This window comes from Lissotriton vulgaris, chromosome 4_1 (genome assembly GCF_964263255.1).
Source record: "Lissotriton vulgaris chromosome 4_1, aLisVul1.2, whole genome shotgun sequence".
Lineage (NCBI taxonomy): Eukaryota > Metazoa > Chordata > Amphibia > Caudata > Salamandridae > Lissotriton > Lissotriton vulgaris.
The window spans coordinates 1,592,604,871-1,592,621,547 of NC_141691.1; the positions used below are offsets into that span (position 1 = coordinate 1,592,604,871).

General features: G+C 48.2%; 1 protein-coding gene across 6 annotated transcripts in view; it reads left to right on the top strand.

The window, feature by feature from the left end:
• The window catches only part of CSPP1 (centrosome and spindle pole associated protein 1), a 1,363,238-nt gene that overhangs the window by 1,246,649 nt on the left and 99,912 nt on the right, over positions 1-16,677 (top strand). The window lies entirely within an intron of this gene.

A 16,677-nucleotide genomic window follows, 5' to 3' on the forward strand; every position in this document is an offset into this window, starting at 1 on the left:
GTAGGTGGTTGCATGTTGTACTAAAGTAATGCTAGACAGTGGAGGTTTGGAACTGTTGTGTCATGCATTTATCCTCATCCAATCTGGCTCCCTTGATACCCTGTTTTCCTTGCTTTGGTGTATCTGTGTCAAGGGAAAGATGCCGACCATTCTGTACTCCAAAATGGGGTATGTTTTATAGCATTTAGTTCTAAGCAGGATAACTTGATTGGGGAAATCTCTGTTTTTCTGTCATGTTCTATTTGCTGTGATTTCACAATTTTTAGTCTTCAACCCTGGGGTAGCCGCACGCTAAATAACGTGGCAGACTGGCTGCATCCCAATGCCGTTCCCAGCTTGCCCATGCGTATCATGCTACAAGCCCAATATATCCAATTCTACTTTTTACATGCTGACGAGAACCCAGTCTTCTCCTCCTTTCGACTTTCTACTTGAATTATTTGAAATAAGGATTGCTCTTGATTTTCCTTAATTTGCAGCTATGGTTCTTCATCCGAAGCTCGTTCATGCTTACTCCAGTAATACCTCATTATATTATAGAGATATTTCCCTGATCTATTTCAAGATACAAATGAATGAATGGCTTTATTTACTTTAGGAAGTTATATTAATATCTCCCTAAAAGATTTCAAAATGTTATCTACCTAAGGGAACTTGGAAACTGATAGCAGTGGGCATATAAATAGCCAAAAGAAGACTAGCTATGCGATGGATGAAAGGCCCATCTCCCTCACTAACAGAGTGGTGTACAGACCTGTCATATTGCAACGCACAGTCAAATAATTATAATGCCTTCATACCAACACGCTGTAGGCCAAAGAACTTCTGGGGACCATATCAAGCATACCTTGCCCGTAGAGCCCCATCTGATAGAGACATCTAGCCGCAGATTCCTTAACTTAGAATATCCCCAGGCGTCAGACTGGATCCGGAAATGTTTTGCAGCAGCTCCTCTGCGCGCCGGTGGACAGCGCCACATGACCCCACCCTAACGTCGTCCGCGTACCTGACGTCAGCGAGGTCATATAAGTCCCTCCCGGCGCGCTGACGTCAGTTTTCCTTCTTTACGGCGTGCAACGCGTATCCGATGAGCGGTTCCTCTGGCCTGTTTTCAGGCCCCCTTTTTGACGCTTCGCATCAGGAACACTGTGCGATGCCTTTGGGCTTTAAAGCTTGTAATTCTTGTTCACAGCAGATGTCCACGACGGACCCACATCTTATTTGTATGTGGTGTCTGGGTGAACACCATGACTCCACGGACTGCGGAGCCTGCCAGCGCCTGAAGCCGAAGTCTCAGCGGGAGCGCAGTATGAAGCTTCTCTCGGCACGGCTGTCCCGGTCGGAGTAGTCTCCCACCCCGGCCTCCTCATCAACGGCAGGTCCCTCTACTGTCTGGTTCCACCGTGGATCGCGCTCTGGGGACCGGGCCCTCATTCGCCACTTGGTAAGTCGAGGCGCTTGTCACCGAGGTCTTTGACCTCCCCCTGCTTCTGTTGTCGGGGGCACTGGTTCCCGGAACATTCTAGATGTGCGCTCCCGACCGTCTCACACCCTCTGTCAGCCCTTTCCGGGTGTGGGGCTGACTCGGGCCCAGACGGAGGCTTATGCCTCGTCTCTGCAGGCCTCCCTTGGGTCCTCTCCCATTCCGGGCCGTCCTCCGAGCATCCACTTCTTGTGGGATCTCCAACAGACTTGCAGGAGTGTTCGCCCCTGGTGCCAATTCCCCCTTTGCCCCCCAGGAACGTTGGAGATGTGGTGACTTTAGGGAACGGCCCGGTTGGGTCCCCCTCTGCCACTCCGCATAGCCCCGCTGGGCTCCCTGTGGCGCCGCAGGTGGTTGCCGCTGCTCATAGCCCTGCCTTGAGCACACCCTGGGCTTGTCCGGCACCGGAGGCTCGCCTCCTTGGCTCCACCTCCGCTCCTTTCTCCGGAATGGTAGCCTGTCTTGGATGAGGCGGAGTTGGCGCCGGGGCGGCGCCAAAAGGCCCCAGCGCCTTCTCTTCTTTGGAAGGGGAGCTTGTCATAGTTTCGCCGCTTGACTGCGCAAACTCGGCCCCGGATGTAGCCAAATCAACGACTGACGAGGCACAATCGGCCCCGGCACGCGTCGTTTTGGCGCTGTGTCAACGCCAACTCTGAACACCTTCACTTCCAGATCCACATCGACCCCAACACCACACTCAGAGGCACCCTCCTTTACAGGCCTCCAGGACCCCGCTCACAATTTAGTGAGGACATCACGGACTTCATCACTCCACACGCGCTCCCCTCCAAAGATTACATCCTTCTAGGAGACCTCAACTTTCACCTTGAAAAGAACAACGACCGCAACTCCACCACCCTGCTGGACAACCTCGCCAACCTCGGACTTAAACAACTGGTCACTTCCCCCACCCACATCGCAGGTCACACTCTCGACCCTATCTTCACCTCCAGCAATCTTGTCTCCTTCAGCCACACCACGAATCTCCTTTGGACTGACCACAGCTGCGTTCACTTTACCTACAACAAGCCCAAACCCAACAACCACCCCCAACCAACTCTGCAAAGAAACTGGAACAAAATCACCATCGACCAGATCTCCTCATCGCTTCTTCTAAACCCCCCAGCCCACTCCTCAAACCCCGACCAAGCCGCCACCAACCTCACCCTATGGCTATCCAACAGCGCCGACATCCTAGCACCACTGAAAAAACGACAAAGCAAACTTGGCAGCAAGAAGGCCTCATGGTTCAACGATGATCTTAAGAAATCCAAGAAACTCTGCCGCTCCCTTGAGAAGGCCTGGAAAAAAGACCCAACCACCAGCACCAAGGACGCCTTCAAAAACGCCACCCGCATACACCATCAACTGATCCGAAAGGCCAAGAAAACCGCCTTCAAAGAACGACTAGATAACAACGCCCACAACAGCAAGGAACTTTTCAACATCGTCAAGGAATTTACCATCCCTCGGCCAACTCTAACGACATCACCCCCTCTCAAGCCCTCTGCGACTCCCTAGCCTCATTCTTCCACAACAAAATTGCAGACATCCACAACAGCTTCGACAACCAACCCGGAGACCAACCCACCCAACGATCTGCTGGACCTTCACCCCCCTCTAACATCCTTAATGACTGGAACACAATCTCCACTGAGGACACCATCCGCCTGATGAACTCCATTCACTCAGGATCCCCCACAGACCCATGCCCTCACCACATCTTCAACAAAGCAGACTCCATCATAGCACCGCACCTCCGAGACGTCATCAACTGCTCCTTCAAATCCGCCACCTTCCCGGAAAGCTGGAAACACGCTGAACTCTGCGCCCTTCTGAAAAAACCCACAGCGGACCCCACCGAACTCAAAAATTACCGCCCCATCTCGCTCCTTCCATTCCCGGCCAAAGTCATCGAGAAAGCTGTCAACAACCAGCTCACCGCCTTCCTCGAAGCCAACAAATCCCTTGACTCCTCACAGTCCGGCTTCCGAGCAAAACACAGCACTGAGACCGCCCTCATCGCAGCAACAGACGACATTCGAACTCTACTGGACAATGGAGACACAGTCGCCCTCATCCTCCTCGACCTCTCCGCAGCCTTTGACACAGTCTGCCATAGCACCCTTCTACAGCGCCTCAGAAACATCGGAATCCAAGGAAAAGCACTAGAATGGATCACCTCGTTCCTCACCGGAAGAACCCAGAAAGTCCGCCTCCCACCATTCAAGTCAGAGGCCACTGAAGTCATCTGCGGCGTACCACAAGGATCTTCACTCAGCCCCACCCTTTTCAACGTATACATGAGCCCCCTCGCGGCCATCGCCCGTCAACACAACCTCAACATCATCTCCTACGCGGATGACACTCAACTGATCCTATCACTCACCAATGACCCTAGCACCGCCAAAACTAACCTACACGAAGGAATGAAAGAAGTAGCCGAATGGATGAAACACAGCCGTCTGAAACTGAACTCTGATAAAACAGAAGTCCTCATCTTAGGTACCTCCCCCTCCGCATGGGACGACTCTTGGTGGCCAGAAGCCCTTGGAAAAGCACCCATCCCGAAAGACTACGCACGGAACCTGGGCGTCATCCTGGATTCCTCACTTTCAATGAACAGACAAGTCAACGCCGTCTCCTCATCCTGCTTCAACATTCTTCGCATGCTCAAAAAAACATTTCGTTGGATCCCCACCGAAACTAGGAAAACGGTCACCCACGCTCTGGTCACGAGCCGACTGGACTATGGAAACACCCTCAACGCCGGGACTACCACTAAACTCCAGAAAAAACTCCAACGAATCCAAAACGCCTCAGCCAGGCTCATATTAGACATCCCGCGTAAAGAACATATCTCTGGTCACCTGAAAAACCTCCACTGGCTTCCCGTCAATAAGAGGATCACTTTCCGGCTCCTAACCCACGCACACAAAGCACTCTACGAAATCGGACCAGAATGCCTCAACACACGACTGTCCCGCCAGCTCCGATCTTCCAACCAAGCCCTTGCCACTGTACCTCGCATCAACAAGACCACCATGGGAGGTAGATCCTTCTCCTACCTTGCAGCTAAAACCTGGAACGCACTTCCCACTTACCTTCGCCTTACCCAGAACCACCTAGCATTCAGAAAGCAACTTAAAACGTGGATATTTGACAAGTAACTCCCCACCCCTCCTTAAGCGCCTTGAGACCCCCTGGGTATGTAGTGCGCTATATAAATCCTTTGACTTGACTTGACTTGACTTGGACTCTTCTCTAGAGCCTCTGGAGAGAGTTTGGCGCCACCCTCATGCCCGGCATCGCCGGAGGTATTGTTGCCAGTGCCCCCCCCCCCCTTGGAATTTGTAACGCCTCCTCAGGAGCTCCCGGATCCGGCAATCAATCAATCTATCAGAACACTTGTAAAGTGCACTACTCACCTGTGAGGGTCTCAAGGTGCTGTAAGGGGTGGGAGGTAGCTGCTACTGCTCGAATAGCCAGGTCTTGAGGAGTCTTCTGAAGATTAGCAGGTCCTGGGTCTGCCATAGAAGGATGGGGAGGGTGTTCCAGGTCTTGGCGGCGATGTGGGAGAATGATCTGCCGCCAGAGGTCGCTCTTCGGATGCGGGGGACAGTGGTGAGGGCAAGGTTGGCAGAGCGGAGCTGGCGGTTGGGGGTGTAGAAGCGGAGTCGTCTGTTGAGGTATGCTGGTCCGGTGTTGTGGAGTGCCTTGTGTGCGTGGCTGAGGAGCTTGAAGGTGATCCTGTGTAGGTCCCTCAGGTGGGGTGTGGTGTGGCTGCGGCGAGGGATGTCGAGGATCAGGCAGGCGTTTGGAATGCGTTTAAGTCGTTGCAGGAGTTGGGCCGAGGCTCCTGCGTAGATCCTATTTCCGTAGTCCAACCTGCTGCTGACGAGGGCCTGGGTGACCGTTCTTCTTGTTTCGTGGGGATCCAGCTGTAGATCTTGCAGAGCATGCGGATGAGACGGCGTTGACCTGCTTTGTCATGGAGAGGGTAGAGTGGAGGATGAACATCAGTTGCGTGCGTGGTCAGTGGGTGTTGGAGCTGTTCCCAGTGCAGTCGGCCACCAGGAGACGTCCCAGGCCGAGGCAGTAGAGCCGAGGATGAGGACTTCCATCTTGTCCAGGTTTAGCTTCAGTCGGCTGTTCTTCATCCATTCTGCGACAGTTTTCATTCCTTTGTGGAGGTTGATTTTGGCGGTGAGGGGGTCCTTGGAGAGGTGAGGGACAGTATCAGGTGAGTGGCCTAGGAGATGATGTTAAGGGTGTGCAGTTGGGCAACGTGGGCGAGCAGTGCCATGTAGATGTTGAACAATGGCTGAGGGATGAGCACTGGGGTACGCTGCAGATGAGCTCAGTGGCTTTGAAGCAGAAAGTTGGAGGCGGACGCTCTGGGTTCTGCCGAAGAGGAAGGAGGTGGTCCAGTCCAGAGCCTGGTCTCGGATCCCAGTGTCGTGGAGGCGTGTACGTAGGGTGTGGTGGCAGACAGTGTCGAAGGCAGCTGACAGGTCCAGGAGAATGAGGGCTGTGGTTTCTCCATTGTCCAGCAGTGCGCTGATGTCATCGGTGGCGGCGATGAGGACAGTTTCAGTGCTGTGGTTGCTGAGGAACCCGGACTGGGACAGGTCCAGGATGCTGTTCTCCTCGAGGTAGCGGGTCAGTTGTCTGTTGACGGTCTTCTCGATGACCTTTGCCGGGTACTGGAGCAGGGAGATGGGCCGGAAGTTCTTGAGGTCCTTGGGGTCAGCCTTGGGTTTTTTGAGTAAGGCGTTGAGCTCGGAGTGCTTCCAGCTCTCCAGGAAGGTCGTTGTCTGGCTGGATGTGGATGGCTTTCCAGAGATGGGGTGCGATGGTGGTGCTGACTTTGTTGAAGATGTGGTGTGGGCATGGGTCTGACAGAGATCCGGAGTGGATGGTGTTCATGATTTGGATGGTGGTGTCGTCGTTGGCAGGCTCTTAACCTCCTCAGGAGCCCCATCAGGATCCTTATTCTTCCATGGGGCTACCTTCCATGGGGCATTGGTCCTACCTTCAGTGGCTTACAACCCTCCCCCACTGATGTGCTGTTGTCCCCGCTGCAGAGAGCTACAGAGGCTGGTGTGGCTTTTTTGAGAATGGTCTCATTGTCCACCCGCATTTTACATATGCAACCCCCTGCTGCCCCTCTGCCTGTCCTATGTTATGTTAGCGCATATTATTACAGCGCACGGCTACTGCCTGGAGTGTCCCAGCGCTAAAACCAAACATCAGCCACATAACATAGAGCACATCAGGCCACCTGCTAAAGAACTCATAACTGAAAGATCCATGTTTTAAGACTTTTCCTAAAGGTATTTGGATCAGGACTCTGCCTAATAGAACAAGCATTGGCATAGCCAATAGGTCTCACCTTTGGGACCTTATAAGTGTTAGCCACGCAACAGTTGATGTTGTTGCACCAAGGACATTGTGCTGCATAACTAAATACTTATAAGGTCCCAAAAGCAAGACCTAATGGCTATGCCAATGCTTGTTTGCATCAGAGCCAAAAAAACTCATGTTGGGCTGACTAACGGGAGTTATTTTGCTGCTAATGGGCCTATTGGTAGTTTTCGCCCGCTAACTCCGGATTTCCTATCACCATCGCGCTGATGTTAGCAGCAGTTTTCACTGCCGTTCCTTGGTACTATCTCCATGTAGCGACGACTTGGTAATGCACAGCTAACATGGCGATAGTTTTCAGGGTTAGGCGGCGATAAAAAACTGACGCTAACTGGCGTTTGCGGTAGGTATCGCCGGTCCTTGAGAATATCCCCCTGAGTGCTTATCTGTCTTTGCACATAGCCGATATTAAAAGTTCATTCTTTGCTTCCTGGTGCTTATGAGGAGACCTGTGACTCACATGGGCTGAAAGAGAAAGCTCCCTTTCAACAAAAGAAAATAGATCAAATACCTGGAGGGAACACCCCTGGTAATCACTCTGGTGATACACTGGGGCGAACCATCTTTAAGCACAGTACAAGGATATTTCCTCCATAGTCCCAGCAGAGGTTATTTTAATAGAGGATGTGGTCTAACGGCCAGAGCGGCCGAGTTTGGAGCCGGGAAACCAGATCGGAGTCTCGGCGTAGGCTTAATGGCCTGTTATTCTGGGCAAATAACTTAATCTCCTGGTGCTTACCGCAATTAAATGTGTCCTTGTGTAATGTAACTGGTGCTCACGGGAAGCGCTCCGATACCTTCGGGTCGAGTTCGGGCTATATAGAAACTGGGAGAAAGAAAAACACATTCCATTTGTCTTATAAAGACTGCTTTCTTTCGCGGTTTTGCCTTTTCTCCGCGCTGTAAACAGCTGGTGCTTCAAAACGCAGGTACACAGTTGAACGACATTTAATATGTCGATCTTTCACTGGTGCCAGTTAGCCGTGCCTGGGATCTGCCTAGAGATTTGCAACCCACATCAGATTATTTTTTTAACTCGAATATCGATCATTTTTCTTTGCGCCCCCATCCTGTCTATCGCTGCTCGACTCTTTGCATAAGGTTTGGTGGAGCCAGTTTATGAATTCACGATACGTTCTAAGTTATGTTTGAATCGATTGGGTTTATGTTCCCGTCGTGAATGTCATTCATTGCTGAGGGCTCAGTCCGAGTAAAGACGCGAGGAAGCAGTGAAGACTTTTACTGTGGCCACTAAAAACGTGTAAGGTCCATCCTCAGATGCCAAACCCATAAAAAGTGAAAGACAATTGTTTTTTTACGCAGAAATGGAAACAAGTCCTTGGCGATATGTTTTACTTTTATTGTACTCTTATTTATATACAGATATAAACCGCGGACGAGCTCTGTCTTTCTCTTCTTGGGATGGAACCATGGCTCCTTTGGTCCAATACAGACCGCGCGCAGAAGAATGTAAATACAATGAATTAAACACATCAGGAAATGACACAATTGAAGGCACTTCATTCTTTGATGGAACAAGACGTAATTGATGGAGGTAAAACATCTACGTAATATGAGAGCATATAACAGCCATCCTGAGTCGTGGTCTATCGAAGCGCTTCAAAGTGATTGAAAGACGACGCTTTGGCGCTACACACGATTTTTCAAAACACTCGATTTACAAAATAAAATAATATGTGAGTGCGGAACATCTTTAAATGGTTGGTAGGCGCTGGTGCACAGAGAATCCTTCATTCCTGAAACAGTAAAATGATTTAATGGGGCGTTTATTAGATCTGATAGATAACATGTACCCCCCTGAAACTAACAAGTATTACATTTAGAGTTGAAAAGAAAATAGAAATACAATTAATAAGGGAATGAGAAAGAAAGTTTGTAGGAAAGGAAACGGGAAAAGGAAAGAAGAAAAATGAAAAACAAAGCAGCGCAAAAAATGAACGTGAACGAGAAGATGAGATATAAAACCCACCCTAAAAATAAAGGGACGATTGAAGAAAGAGAGAAAAAGAAGCAAAATTTATTAAAATAATGCAGATAGGATATAATGAGAACAATGCAGAGATAGGCTAAAGTAAGCACACGTTAAAAATGAAAACTAATCATTACTGAGAGAATAGAAAATTATGGAAAACTGGTGACCGAGTGAGAAATGGGAAAAGGACGAGTGAAGAAAGGAATGAATAAGAAAAACAGTGAATGGAAGAGTGCAAGAAACGCGGGATAAACTACGATGTGACAAAAGAGCAGAAGTAATGAAACAAGCGGTATGGGCGCATAAAGAAATACATATCAAACACCCAATGAAGAATCAGACAGAAGAGAAATGTAACAAAAGACTATAAAAGGAAATGGGGCGAATATCAGAAAAAAACATCTCAATGTGCTTGCGTGTAATGTGCAGGGAAAAGATGGAATCGGGTCTCAAGTAATGGAAACTGGGAGAGGAAAACAAAACAAGCATTGGCCGCGGGGCCGGGCCGCAAAGAATTTTTTTTTTTTTTAAAACCGCAAGTTCTGCGCACGCGACGGGAAAAAGTGCTGTGCACGCCGCTCTCGCGCGTGTGTGTGCGTTCTAGCAAGCTGGTCACCTGCAAGCCTGTGTTGAGTATCACTTTTGAAACCCGCTTTAAGCTTACTAAATGTCTCGCTAACAGCGCATGCGCGCTGGCTCAGCAAGACCTAAAAAGGAAGGCTATTCCATAGCCATGAGGCCGCAGCGTGGAAGGATCTGCCCCCAATCCGGGACAGTAGCACCTTGAGGGTAATAATCAGAAGTTGGGATGAAGATCTCAGGGTACGCTGAGGAAGATAAGGTTGGAATCTGTCCCTGAGATAAGGGGCTCCAATCTTATGGAAGGCTTTAAAAACCATGACCAAGGCTTTAATCTGAATTCTCTTCCGTACCGGAAGCCAGTGGAGCGAAGACAGGAGCTAGGAGGTGTGGGTTCTTGGACCAGTTAAAAAAATGGCTCTAGCCGCTGCATTCTGGATCACTTGTAGCCGGCCTAAAAGATATTCCGGCAGGCTGAGATACAAGGAATTGACATAGTCCAGTCTAGACATTATTAAGGCCTGGACTACTGTCTTCCTGTAAGGGATTGAGTGTAAGGGGAGAAAATGTGGTAACATTCTCAGCAATCCAAAGCAGACACCAACCACGACTGCACTTGGGCCTTCATAGAGAGTGTTGAATCCAGCTTGATTTCCAGATTTTTCACAGTGGATACAGCAGACATAGGGGGGGACATATCCTGGGACCACCATGCATGCCAGGTATCGGGTTGCCACGAGCGAAAGAAAATAATCTCAGACTTCTCGGAGTTACATTTTAGTTACCATTGAACTCCACTCATTTCTCGCAGGTAAACAACAACTGAGTGTCATCAGCATATGATACTATTTTGGAACCAAATTTCTCGGCCAGGGGGCCATGTACAAATTAAATAAAGTAGGGCTCAGGATGGACCCCTTGCTTAAGGTCCTTAACCGTGGGTCTGGAAATGTGGAGCCGCTTTTGCCTTTTGAGGCTTCCCTTTATGATGCCCTTTTGGCTACCTGGGTTTTGCCTGCTTCAGGTGACCCGGTGGCTCATTCAGTTTTGCACCGCCACCTCCACATGATCCTTTTTGTCTTTTAGTACACCCTGATTCACAGGGGTTTGTGTTGCGGACTGCCTTTCCTTTTCTGCACCCACTAATGCTTCCTCCCTCTCTGGAGTCCAGATAGCTTGAGTCATGGGGAAGTAACATCTTTGCATCCACTAGTGCAGCCCTACGGTCCTTAAATACAGTGTGTGTTTTGGCTCGGGCTTCCTCTGCACTGTGGGACTCTGCGGAGTCTTTGCTTCCTGCATCCTCTGAAGGTGCTCGCGTTGATCTCCTTCACCTCCTCCGGGATGGCCGCGACCTTGCAGAATTCACAATCCGTTCAGCCTTAGATACTGGGAATTCTTTGGGCCGAGCCATGGCGGGTTTTGTGGCCTTAAGGCATCACGCTTGGTTGCTAGATAGCGTCTTCCCTGAAAATATCCGGGAGCGACAGGTTGACTTACCCTTTTATGGGCTTTTGCTGTTTGATGCTCACGCCAAATCGGCAGTTCACCGGCTCCTGGCGGGCTTTCACCCCCCTTCTTAGGCCTGTCTTTTGCGGTGGTACTTTTCCATTTTGCATCTTTTGGATGCGCTCTGTTTTTAACTTGGGGAGTGAACTTCACATCTTCTTTTTTCTGTGGTCAAGGGTGATTACCCTTTTACTGGCATCCCTTGGATGCATTTTGCTTTGAGCTGCCTGCTGTGGCTGTGTTCCACAGGTTGCTGTGTCTGGTCCTCTGACTGTGGTATTGAGCCGGTAGCTCAGCTCGTTAATGTGTTGCGGCTCAGAACTCATGTTCATGTGTTCAGTTTGTTACTGCGCTCTTTTGGCTTGGCTTATTGCCCTAAGAGGTGTTCCCCATTGTTTATGGGTATGCATGCTCCATGTGGGATACTTGTATGCTATTATATAGCTTTGCTCATCTCACCTGGAGATTCTGTTGACTCCATGCGTTGCCTGGTGGTCCGTTGTACGGTGTTCTATGTTTTTTTTATTCCTGGTGCCATCTGCTTACGCCATGGTCATCCACCTCCTTGGGAGGTTTCATGGTCTACTCTTCATAAACTGCGCCTACCTGCCCTTTCTCTACTAGGTATGATCTGGTGTGGATATGTTCTTGTCTGGCTAGTTCTGTCTCTACATAATTATATATTTATACATTTCTGTATACACGGCAGTTGTCTTGGTATTCCTCTTCCTACGTCGCCACCTCTTTTTTCGAGGATGCGAGGTCTGGACCCATGTCCCATGTGAAGTAGTGTGGCTCACTGGTTAGAGGCGGCAGACCCGAGAGCAGAGGACGGCCCGGGACCAGGGTTCGATTCCCGGCGCGGCAGGTTTCTGGACCAGGGTCAGCGGACTCGATAATTCTCTCGCCTCGGTGCCCACTCTGATCAGCGATCACACTCGGCAACTCTGGGCATTAGCTTGCCTCATCTTCACTAACGGCCCCACCAGACCGCCGGGGATGCCTGGTCTCACCCTGGAGATACCCATTAAGGGACCATCTCTCAGGGAAGCCAGGAAGGGTTTCGCAGCGGTCGAAGCGCCTTGGGACCCTACAGGTAAGTAGTGCGCTATATAAATGCCTATACATTTACATTTACATACATTTACATGTCTCCATGTGTGGGGAAGCTTTTCTGGGTTGTTGTTGGAAATTGCCCATAGGTTCCTCCTTGCTTCTGCTTACTGGGGTGATTTCCCGATTTGACACATGCTCCCCTTTTGTTGTTTGATGCTGTACGTGTCTTTTCTGGAGTGGTGGTCTCAGATTCTGAGACTTTCCCACCATCCACCATTTGTTAACTTGGTGTTTTTGGCCACTTCCTTCGGATATGTCTTTTTCCACATTTTCACATACTATTGTTAAAACTACGCCTGCGGGTCAGCTCTTCTGATGGCAGTGGTCCTTGACTACGGCCTGCCTTGTCTATATTGTGGGTTGTTTCTCACTTTAAAAACAAAGAGAGTACCACCATCATGGGAAAGTCAGAATGAGATTCCTAATGTGGTGATAGGATGACAAAAGGAAAGGATTTATCCTTTTGTTAAAAACCCCTCACTCACCAACCTAGTGGTGACATGCTTCATCGGGGTCCACCCTAGTGGCCTAACGTCACTAGGGTGTGCTACGACACCTGGGTTACAGTGGAGCAGGTTGTGAATGTAAGTGCAGAAAAAATGTTTAAAAATTGTCCTGGTTTATCTTAAAATAAATTTTATTAACAAGAAACTGGACAATGTTAAAAAGAGTGAGGCGAGATGAAACTCAACCGCATAAGAACTATACTACATGGGACAATACTAAAAGAGTATGTAACAAATAACATGGCACCGAAAGGTTTATTAGTTACCAACGCTCCCCGCATCTTTCTGGATGACCCTGAGTTCAGAAAAGATTGGGCCCTCATAGCATGGCAATGTACACACGACTGGATCATGCTGATCCTTAAAACAGCTTTACGCCTATCGGAGAAAATCCAGGTAGAAATACAGGTAACTGAGTCACAAATCAAGGCTACAATAACGGGATACAAAAAGAAACTGGACGATCTCAATAAAGAGATTAATGAGTACAGGGATAACATAACTCAACAAAAAGTTACCAAATTCCAAAAGGATCTAAAGAGATTCTCTTTTGTAAAAGTGTACCCTTACTCAGACCCAGATTATAAAACGTCCACAGTCTCTGATCCCGACTCAGACGCCTCAAGCAATACTTCCAACACCTCCAACAGCAGTGGTGGTTTGGGAAATGGTACCCCGAGGCAGAGACAAAGAGGAGGATACAGGGGACACTACCAATGGCCACAATACAACCATTAAACTGTCTGAGATGAAACGCAACCGCATAAGAACTATACTACATGGGACAATACTAAAAGAGTATGTAACAAATAACATGGCACCGAAAGGTTTATTAGTTACCAACGCTCCCCGCATCTTTCTGGATGACCCTGAGTTCAGAAAAGATTGGGCCCTCATAGCATGCCACAATACAACCAAGCCGCTTTCCAACACCCGTTCCAACCCCCTCATCAATTCCCAATGTATGGATGGCAACCCCCGTTCCAACAATACCCTTTCCCACAGAACCAATTCCGCCCTCCTTTTCCGAACAGAGGCAGGCGCGGGAGAGGACGAAAAAAACAAGGGAACAATATCCAATGGGAAGAGGAAGAACCAATAGGGAGTTATACCAGGAGCAAAGCCGGACAGAACAAAGCGGGTCCGAGCAATGCGAAGAACTAATAACCAACCTATCATCCAGAACCCTCACTGAGACAGAAACCAAGGTTCTCAATAAAGGACTAGGCTTCGTGCCCACAGCTAATTTGGACAAATTCAAATTGCACTGCGAACTGGCCTCCTTCTTCAGGAAACTCAAATTAAAGGCCTTTTTTGAGAAACGTGGCACGGATCAATCTGACGAAATGACCAACGAAACTGGACTTGGAGTTAAGTCCACTTTTGTGCCTCCACCCCATACTGTCCCTGTCGAGATAAACACCTTCGAGCAAGCTGTATTCAACGAGATTGAATCAATGACAGTGACTAAACAGTACTACAACAATAGCAGAGCCGAAAACAAAGCTATTTCAGATCTTAAAGCAGACAGCAGCGTCATAATAAAACCTGCGGACAAAGGTGGGGGCCTTGTAATAATGGATAAGGTCAACTATGACACAGAATGCAGAAGATTGCTAGGAGATATCAGGAACTACCAACCTCTCCCGTCTGACCCCACAGAAGACCTAAAAACAGAAATCCTACAACTAGTGGAAACTGCTGAGGCAGCTGGCAAGATATCAAAACAGGAAGCTGATTACCTAAGCAAAACGGAAGGCAAGATTCCGTATTTCTACATCTTGCCCAAGATGCACAAAGGCAAAAATCCACCCCCAGGAAGACCGATTGTCTCAGGGATTGGCTCACTACTCGAACCATGATCCCGGCTTTGTGATCTTTTCTTAAAAACAATAGTACAAAACGCTACAACATACCTGAAGGATACAAAAAGCCTCCTCGTTCTCTTGAAAGAAATCAAGATAAAGACAGATACCATCCTGGTAACCTTCGATATAGAGAGCCTCTATACGAGCATTCCTCAAGATGCTACCATCACAGTATTAAAAACATCATTGGAGGAAGCCGAGTGGGACCACAAAACACCAAAGAAATTTATACTGGAATGTGCCACACTAGCGCTGAAAAGAAACTTCTTTGAGTACGAAGGGTCACTATTCCTACAAATAGGGGGCACTTCAATGGGGAGTGTTTTTGCCTCTAGTGTGGCGGGATTATACATTTATGATTTTGAGAAAAAACATATTCTATCACCCAACAATCCTTACGCCAATCACATCCAGTTTTGGCGCAGATATATTGACGATGTCCTAGCAATTTGGGAAGGACCACCGGAGACACTGACTGAGTTCATCATTTGGATTAACACCTGTGATCCACATCTACGGTTTACACATTGCCACAACAAAGACACAATTGTCTTCTTGGACATTGAAATCAGTAGGGAAGAAGAGCACCTGAATACCAAAACTCACTTCAAGCCCACAGCTAAAAATAACCTCTTGAGATATGAGAGCTTCCATCCGCGTCCACTCAGGGAAAACCTTCCATACGGACTATGTGAACTCGCAGACTACAAGAACCAAGCAGAGGACCTCACAAAGAAAGTGAAGCAGCGAGGCTATCCTGCGAAAATTGTAAATAAATGTCAAAAGAGAGCAAGAAATCAACCCAGAGACGCTCTATTGGAAGATAAAATAAGTGAGCCTGGAGAAACACCACTAACCTGTGTTACAACCTATAACGCGCTATCCAATCAAGTGAGCAAAAGCATCAATAAAAACTGGTCAATACTTAACACAGGCAACTTCAAATGGGATAAACCTCGATTCTCATATAAAAAAGGACAGAGCTTAAAAGACAGCCTGGTCAACACTAGACCAAAAACCACAAACATCAGCACAAATCCCTCCATAACACAAATATGGGGGCTTCCTCCGGTGACAGGACACTCTAAATGTGGGGATTGCAGTGTTTGCCACCTCACAGAGAACACCAAGTCCCTGAACCTTGAGCCCGGAAGAATCTGGGAACAAAGAGCTCACACCAATTGCAACAGTGCCAATGTGGTATATCTGATCAAATGCGTATGTTGTCGTGTTCTATCTAGGACCCCGATCAATATTGTGACCTTATGCCCCTATACGGCTATAATCCATTCATACCCCTATAATATAACGACATAAACGATCAGAGCCATATTTCAGCCATATTTCAGAAACTCGCCTCTGCAGCTCATTACAGTGCATGACACAGCAGAAGCCACTATCTTAGATTCCTAGATTACACTCCGAGTTCTTCAACAAGATAAAACCCCCAGCAACCTGGGACAGCCCCGCTTGCTATGTTTTGATTAGTAATAGAACTCTAATGAGCACTGTAAGAACGACCGGTTCTTGTGACATCTTTATTGACGTCTTATGTCCAAAAACTTACGTCAAACAAGGCACCTTTCAGGTATAAATATTACCAAAGTTGCCTTAAGCAAGAGCGATGGTGTGGTGAATACAGGAGCCGAACAGCTGTCCCTTGCAGAGCCCAGCAGATGCGAGCAGCCCACGGACGCTGCCCCTCCTCCTCCTTGATGCGCTGAGAGAGATGCTGTCTTTTCTCCTGCCGAGAAAATCCAGCTCCATCGTTTCCAGCCTACCCTTGCGGGTAAACTGGGATATCGAGTCCTGGAAGGAGATACAAGACCTCCAACATTCTATTCCAGAGGTATGGTGTTGACTAAACCCTTAGAGAGAATTCTTGAAGCAAATCCTTGGCAAAACCAATTTAGCTTAAACTGCTACTTACTCCCTCCCAAGTATTAGGCTTAGGTCAGGTACACTGGGGTAGGCGTAGTTAGAAGCACCAGTTGAGTACGTTAGCTAAGTTATATATGAATGTATATATTTTATTCATTTTAACCATTGTATGGCTAAGAAACCATATCAATGCTTTTACAGTATTATTTCGCAATCCTCCTTTTACTGTACGCACTTTTTATAACAAGTCTTGCAATTGTGGCAATTCATTTCTCTTGCATGAGAAGAAAGACTGTTCAATAAATAATACCTTTT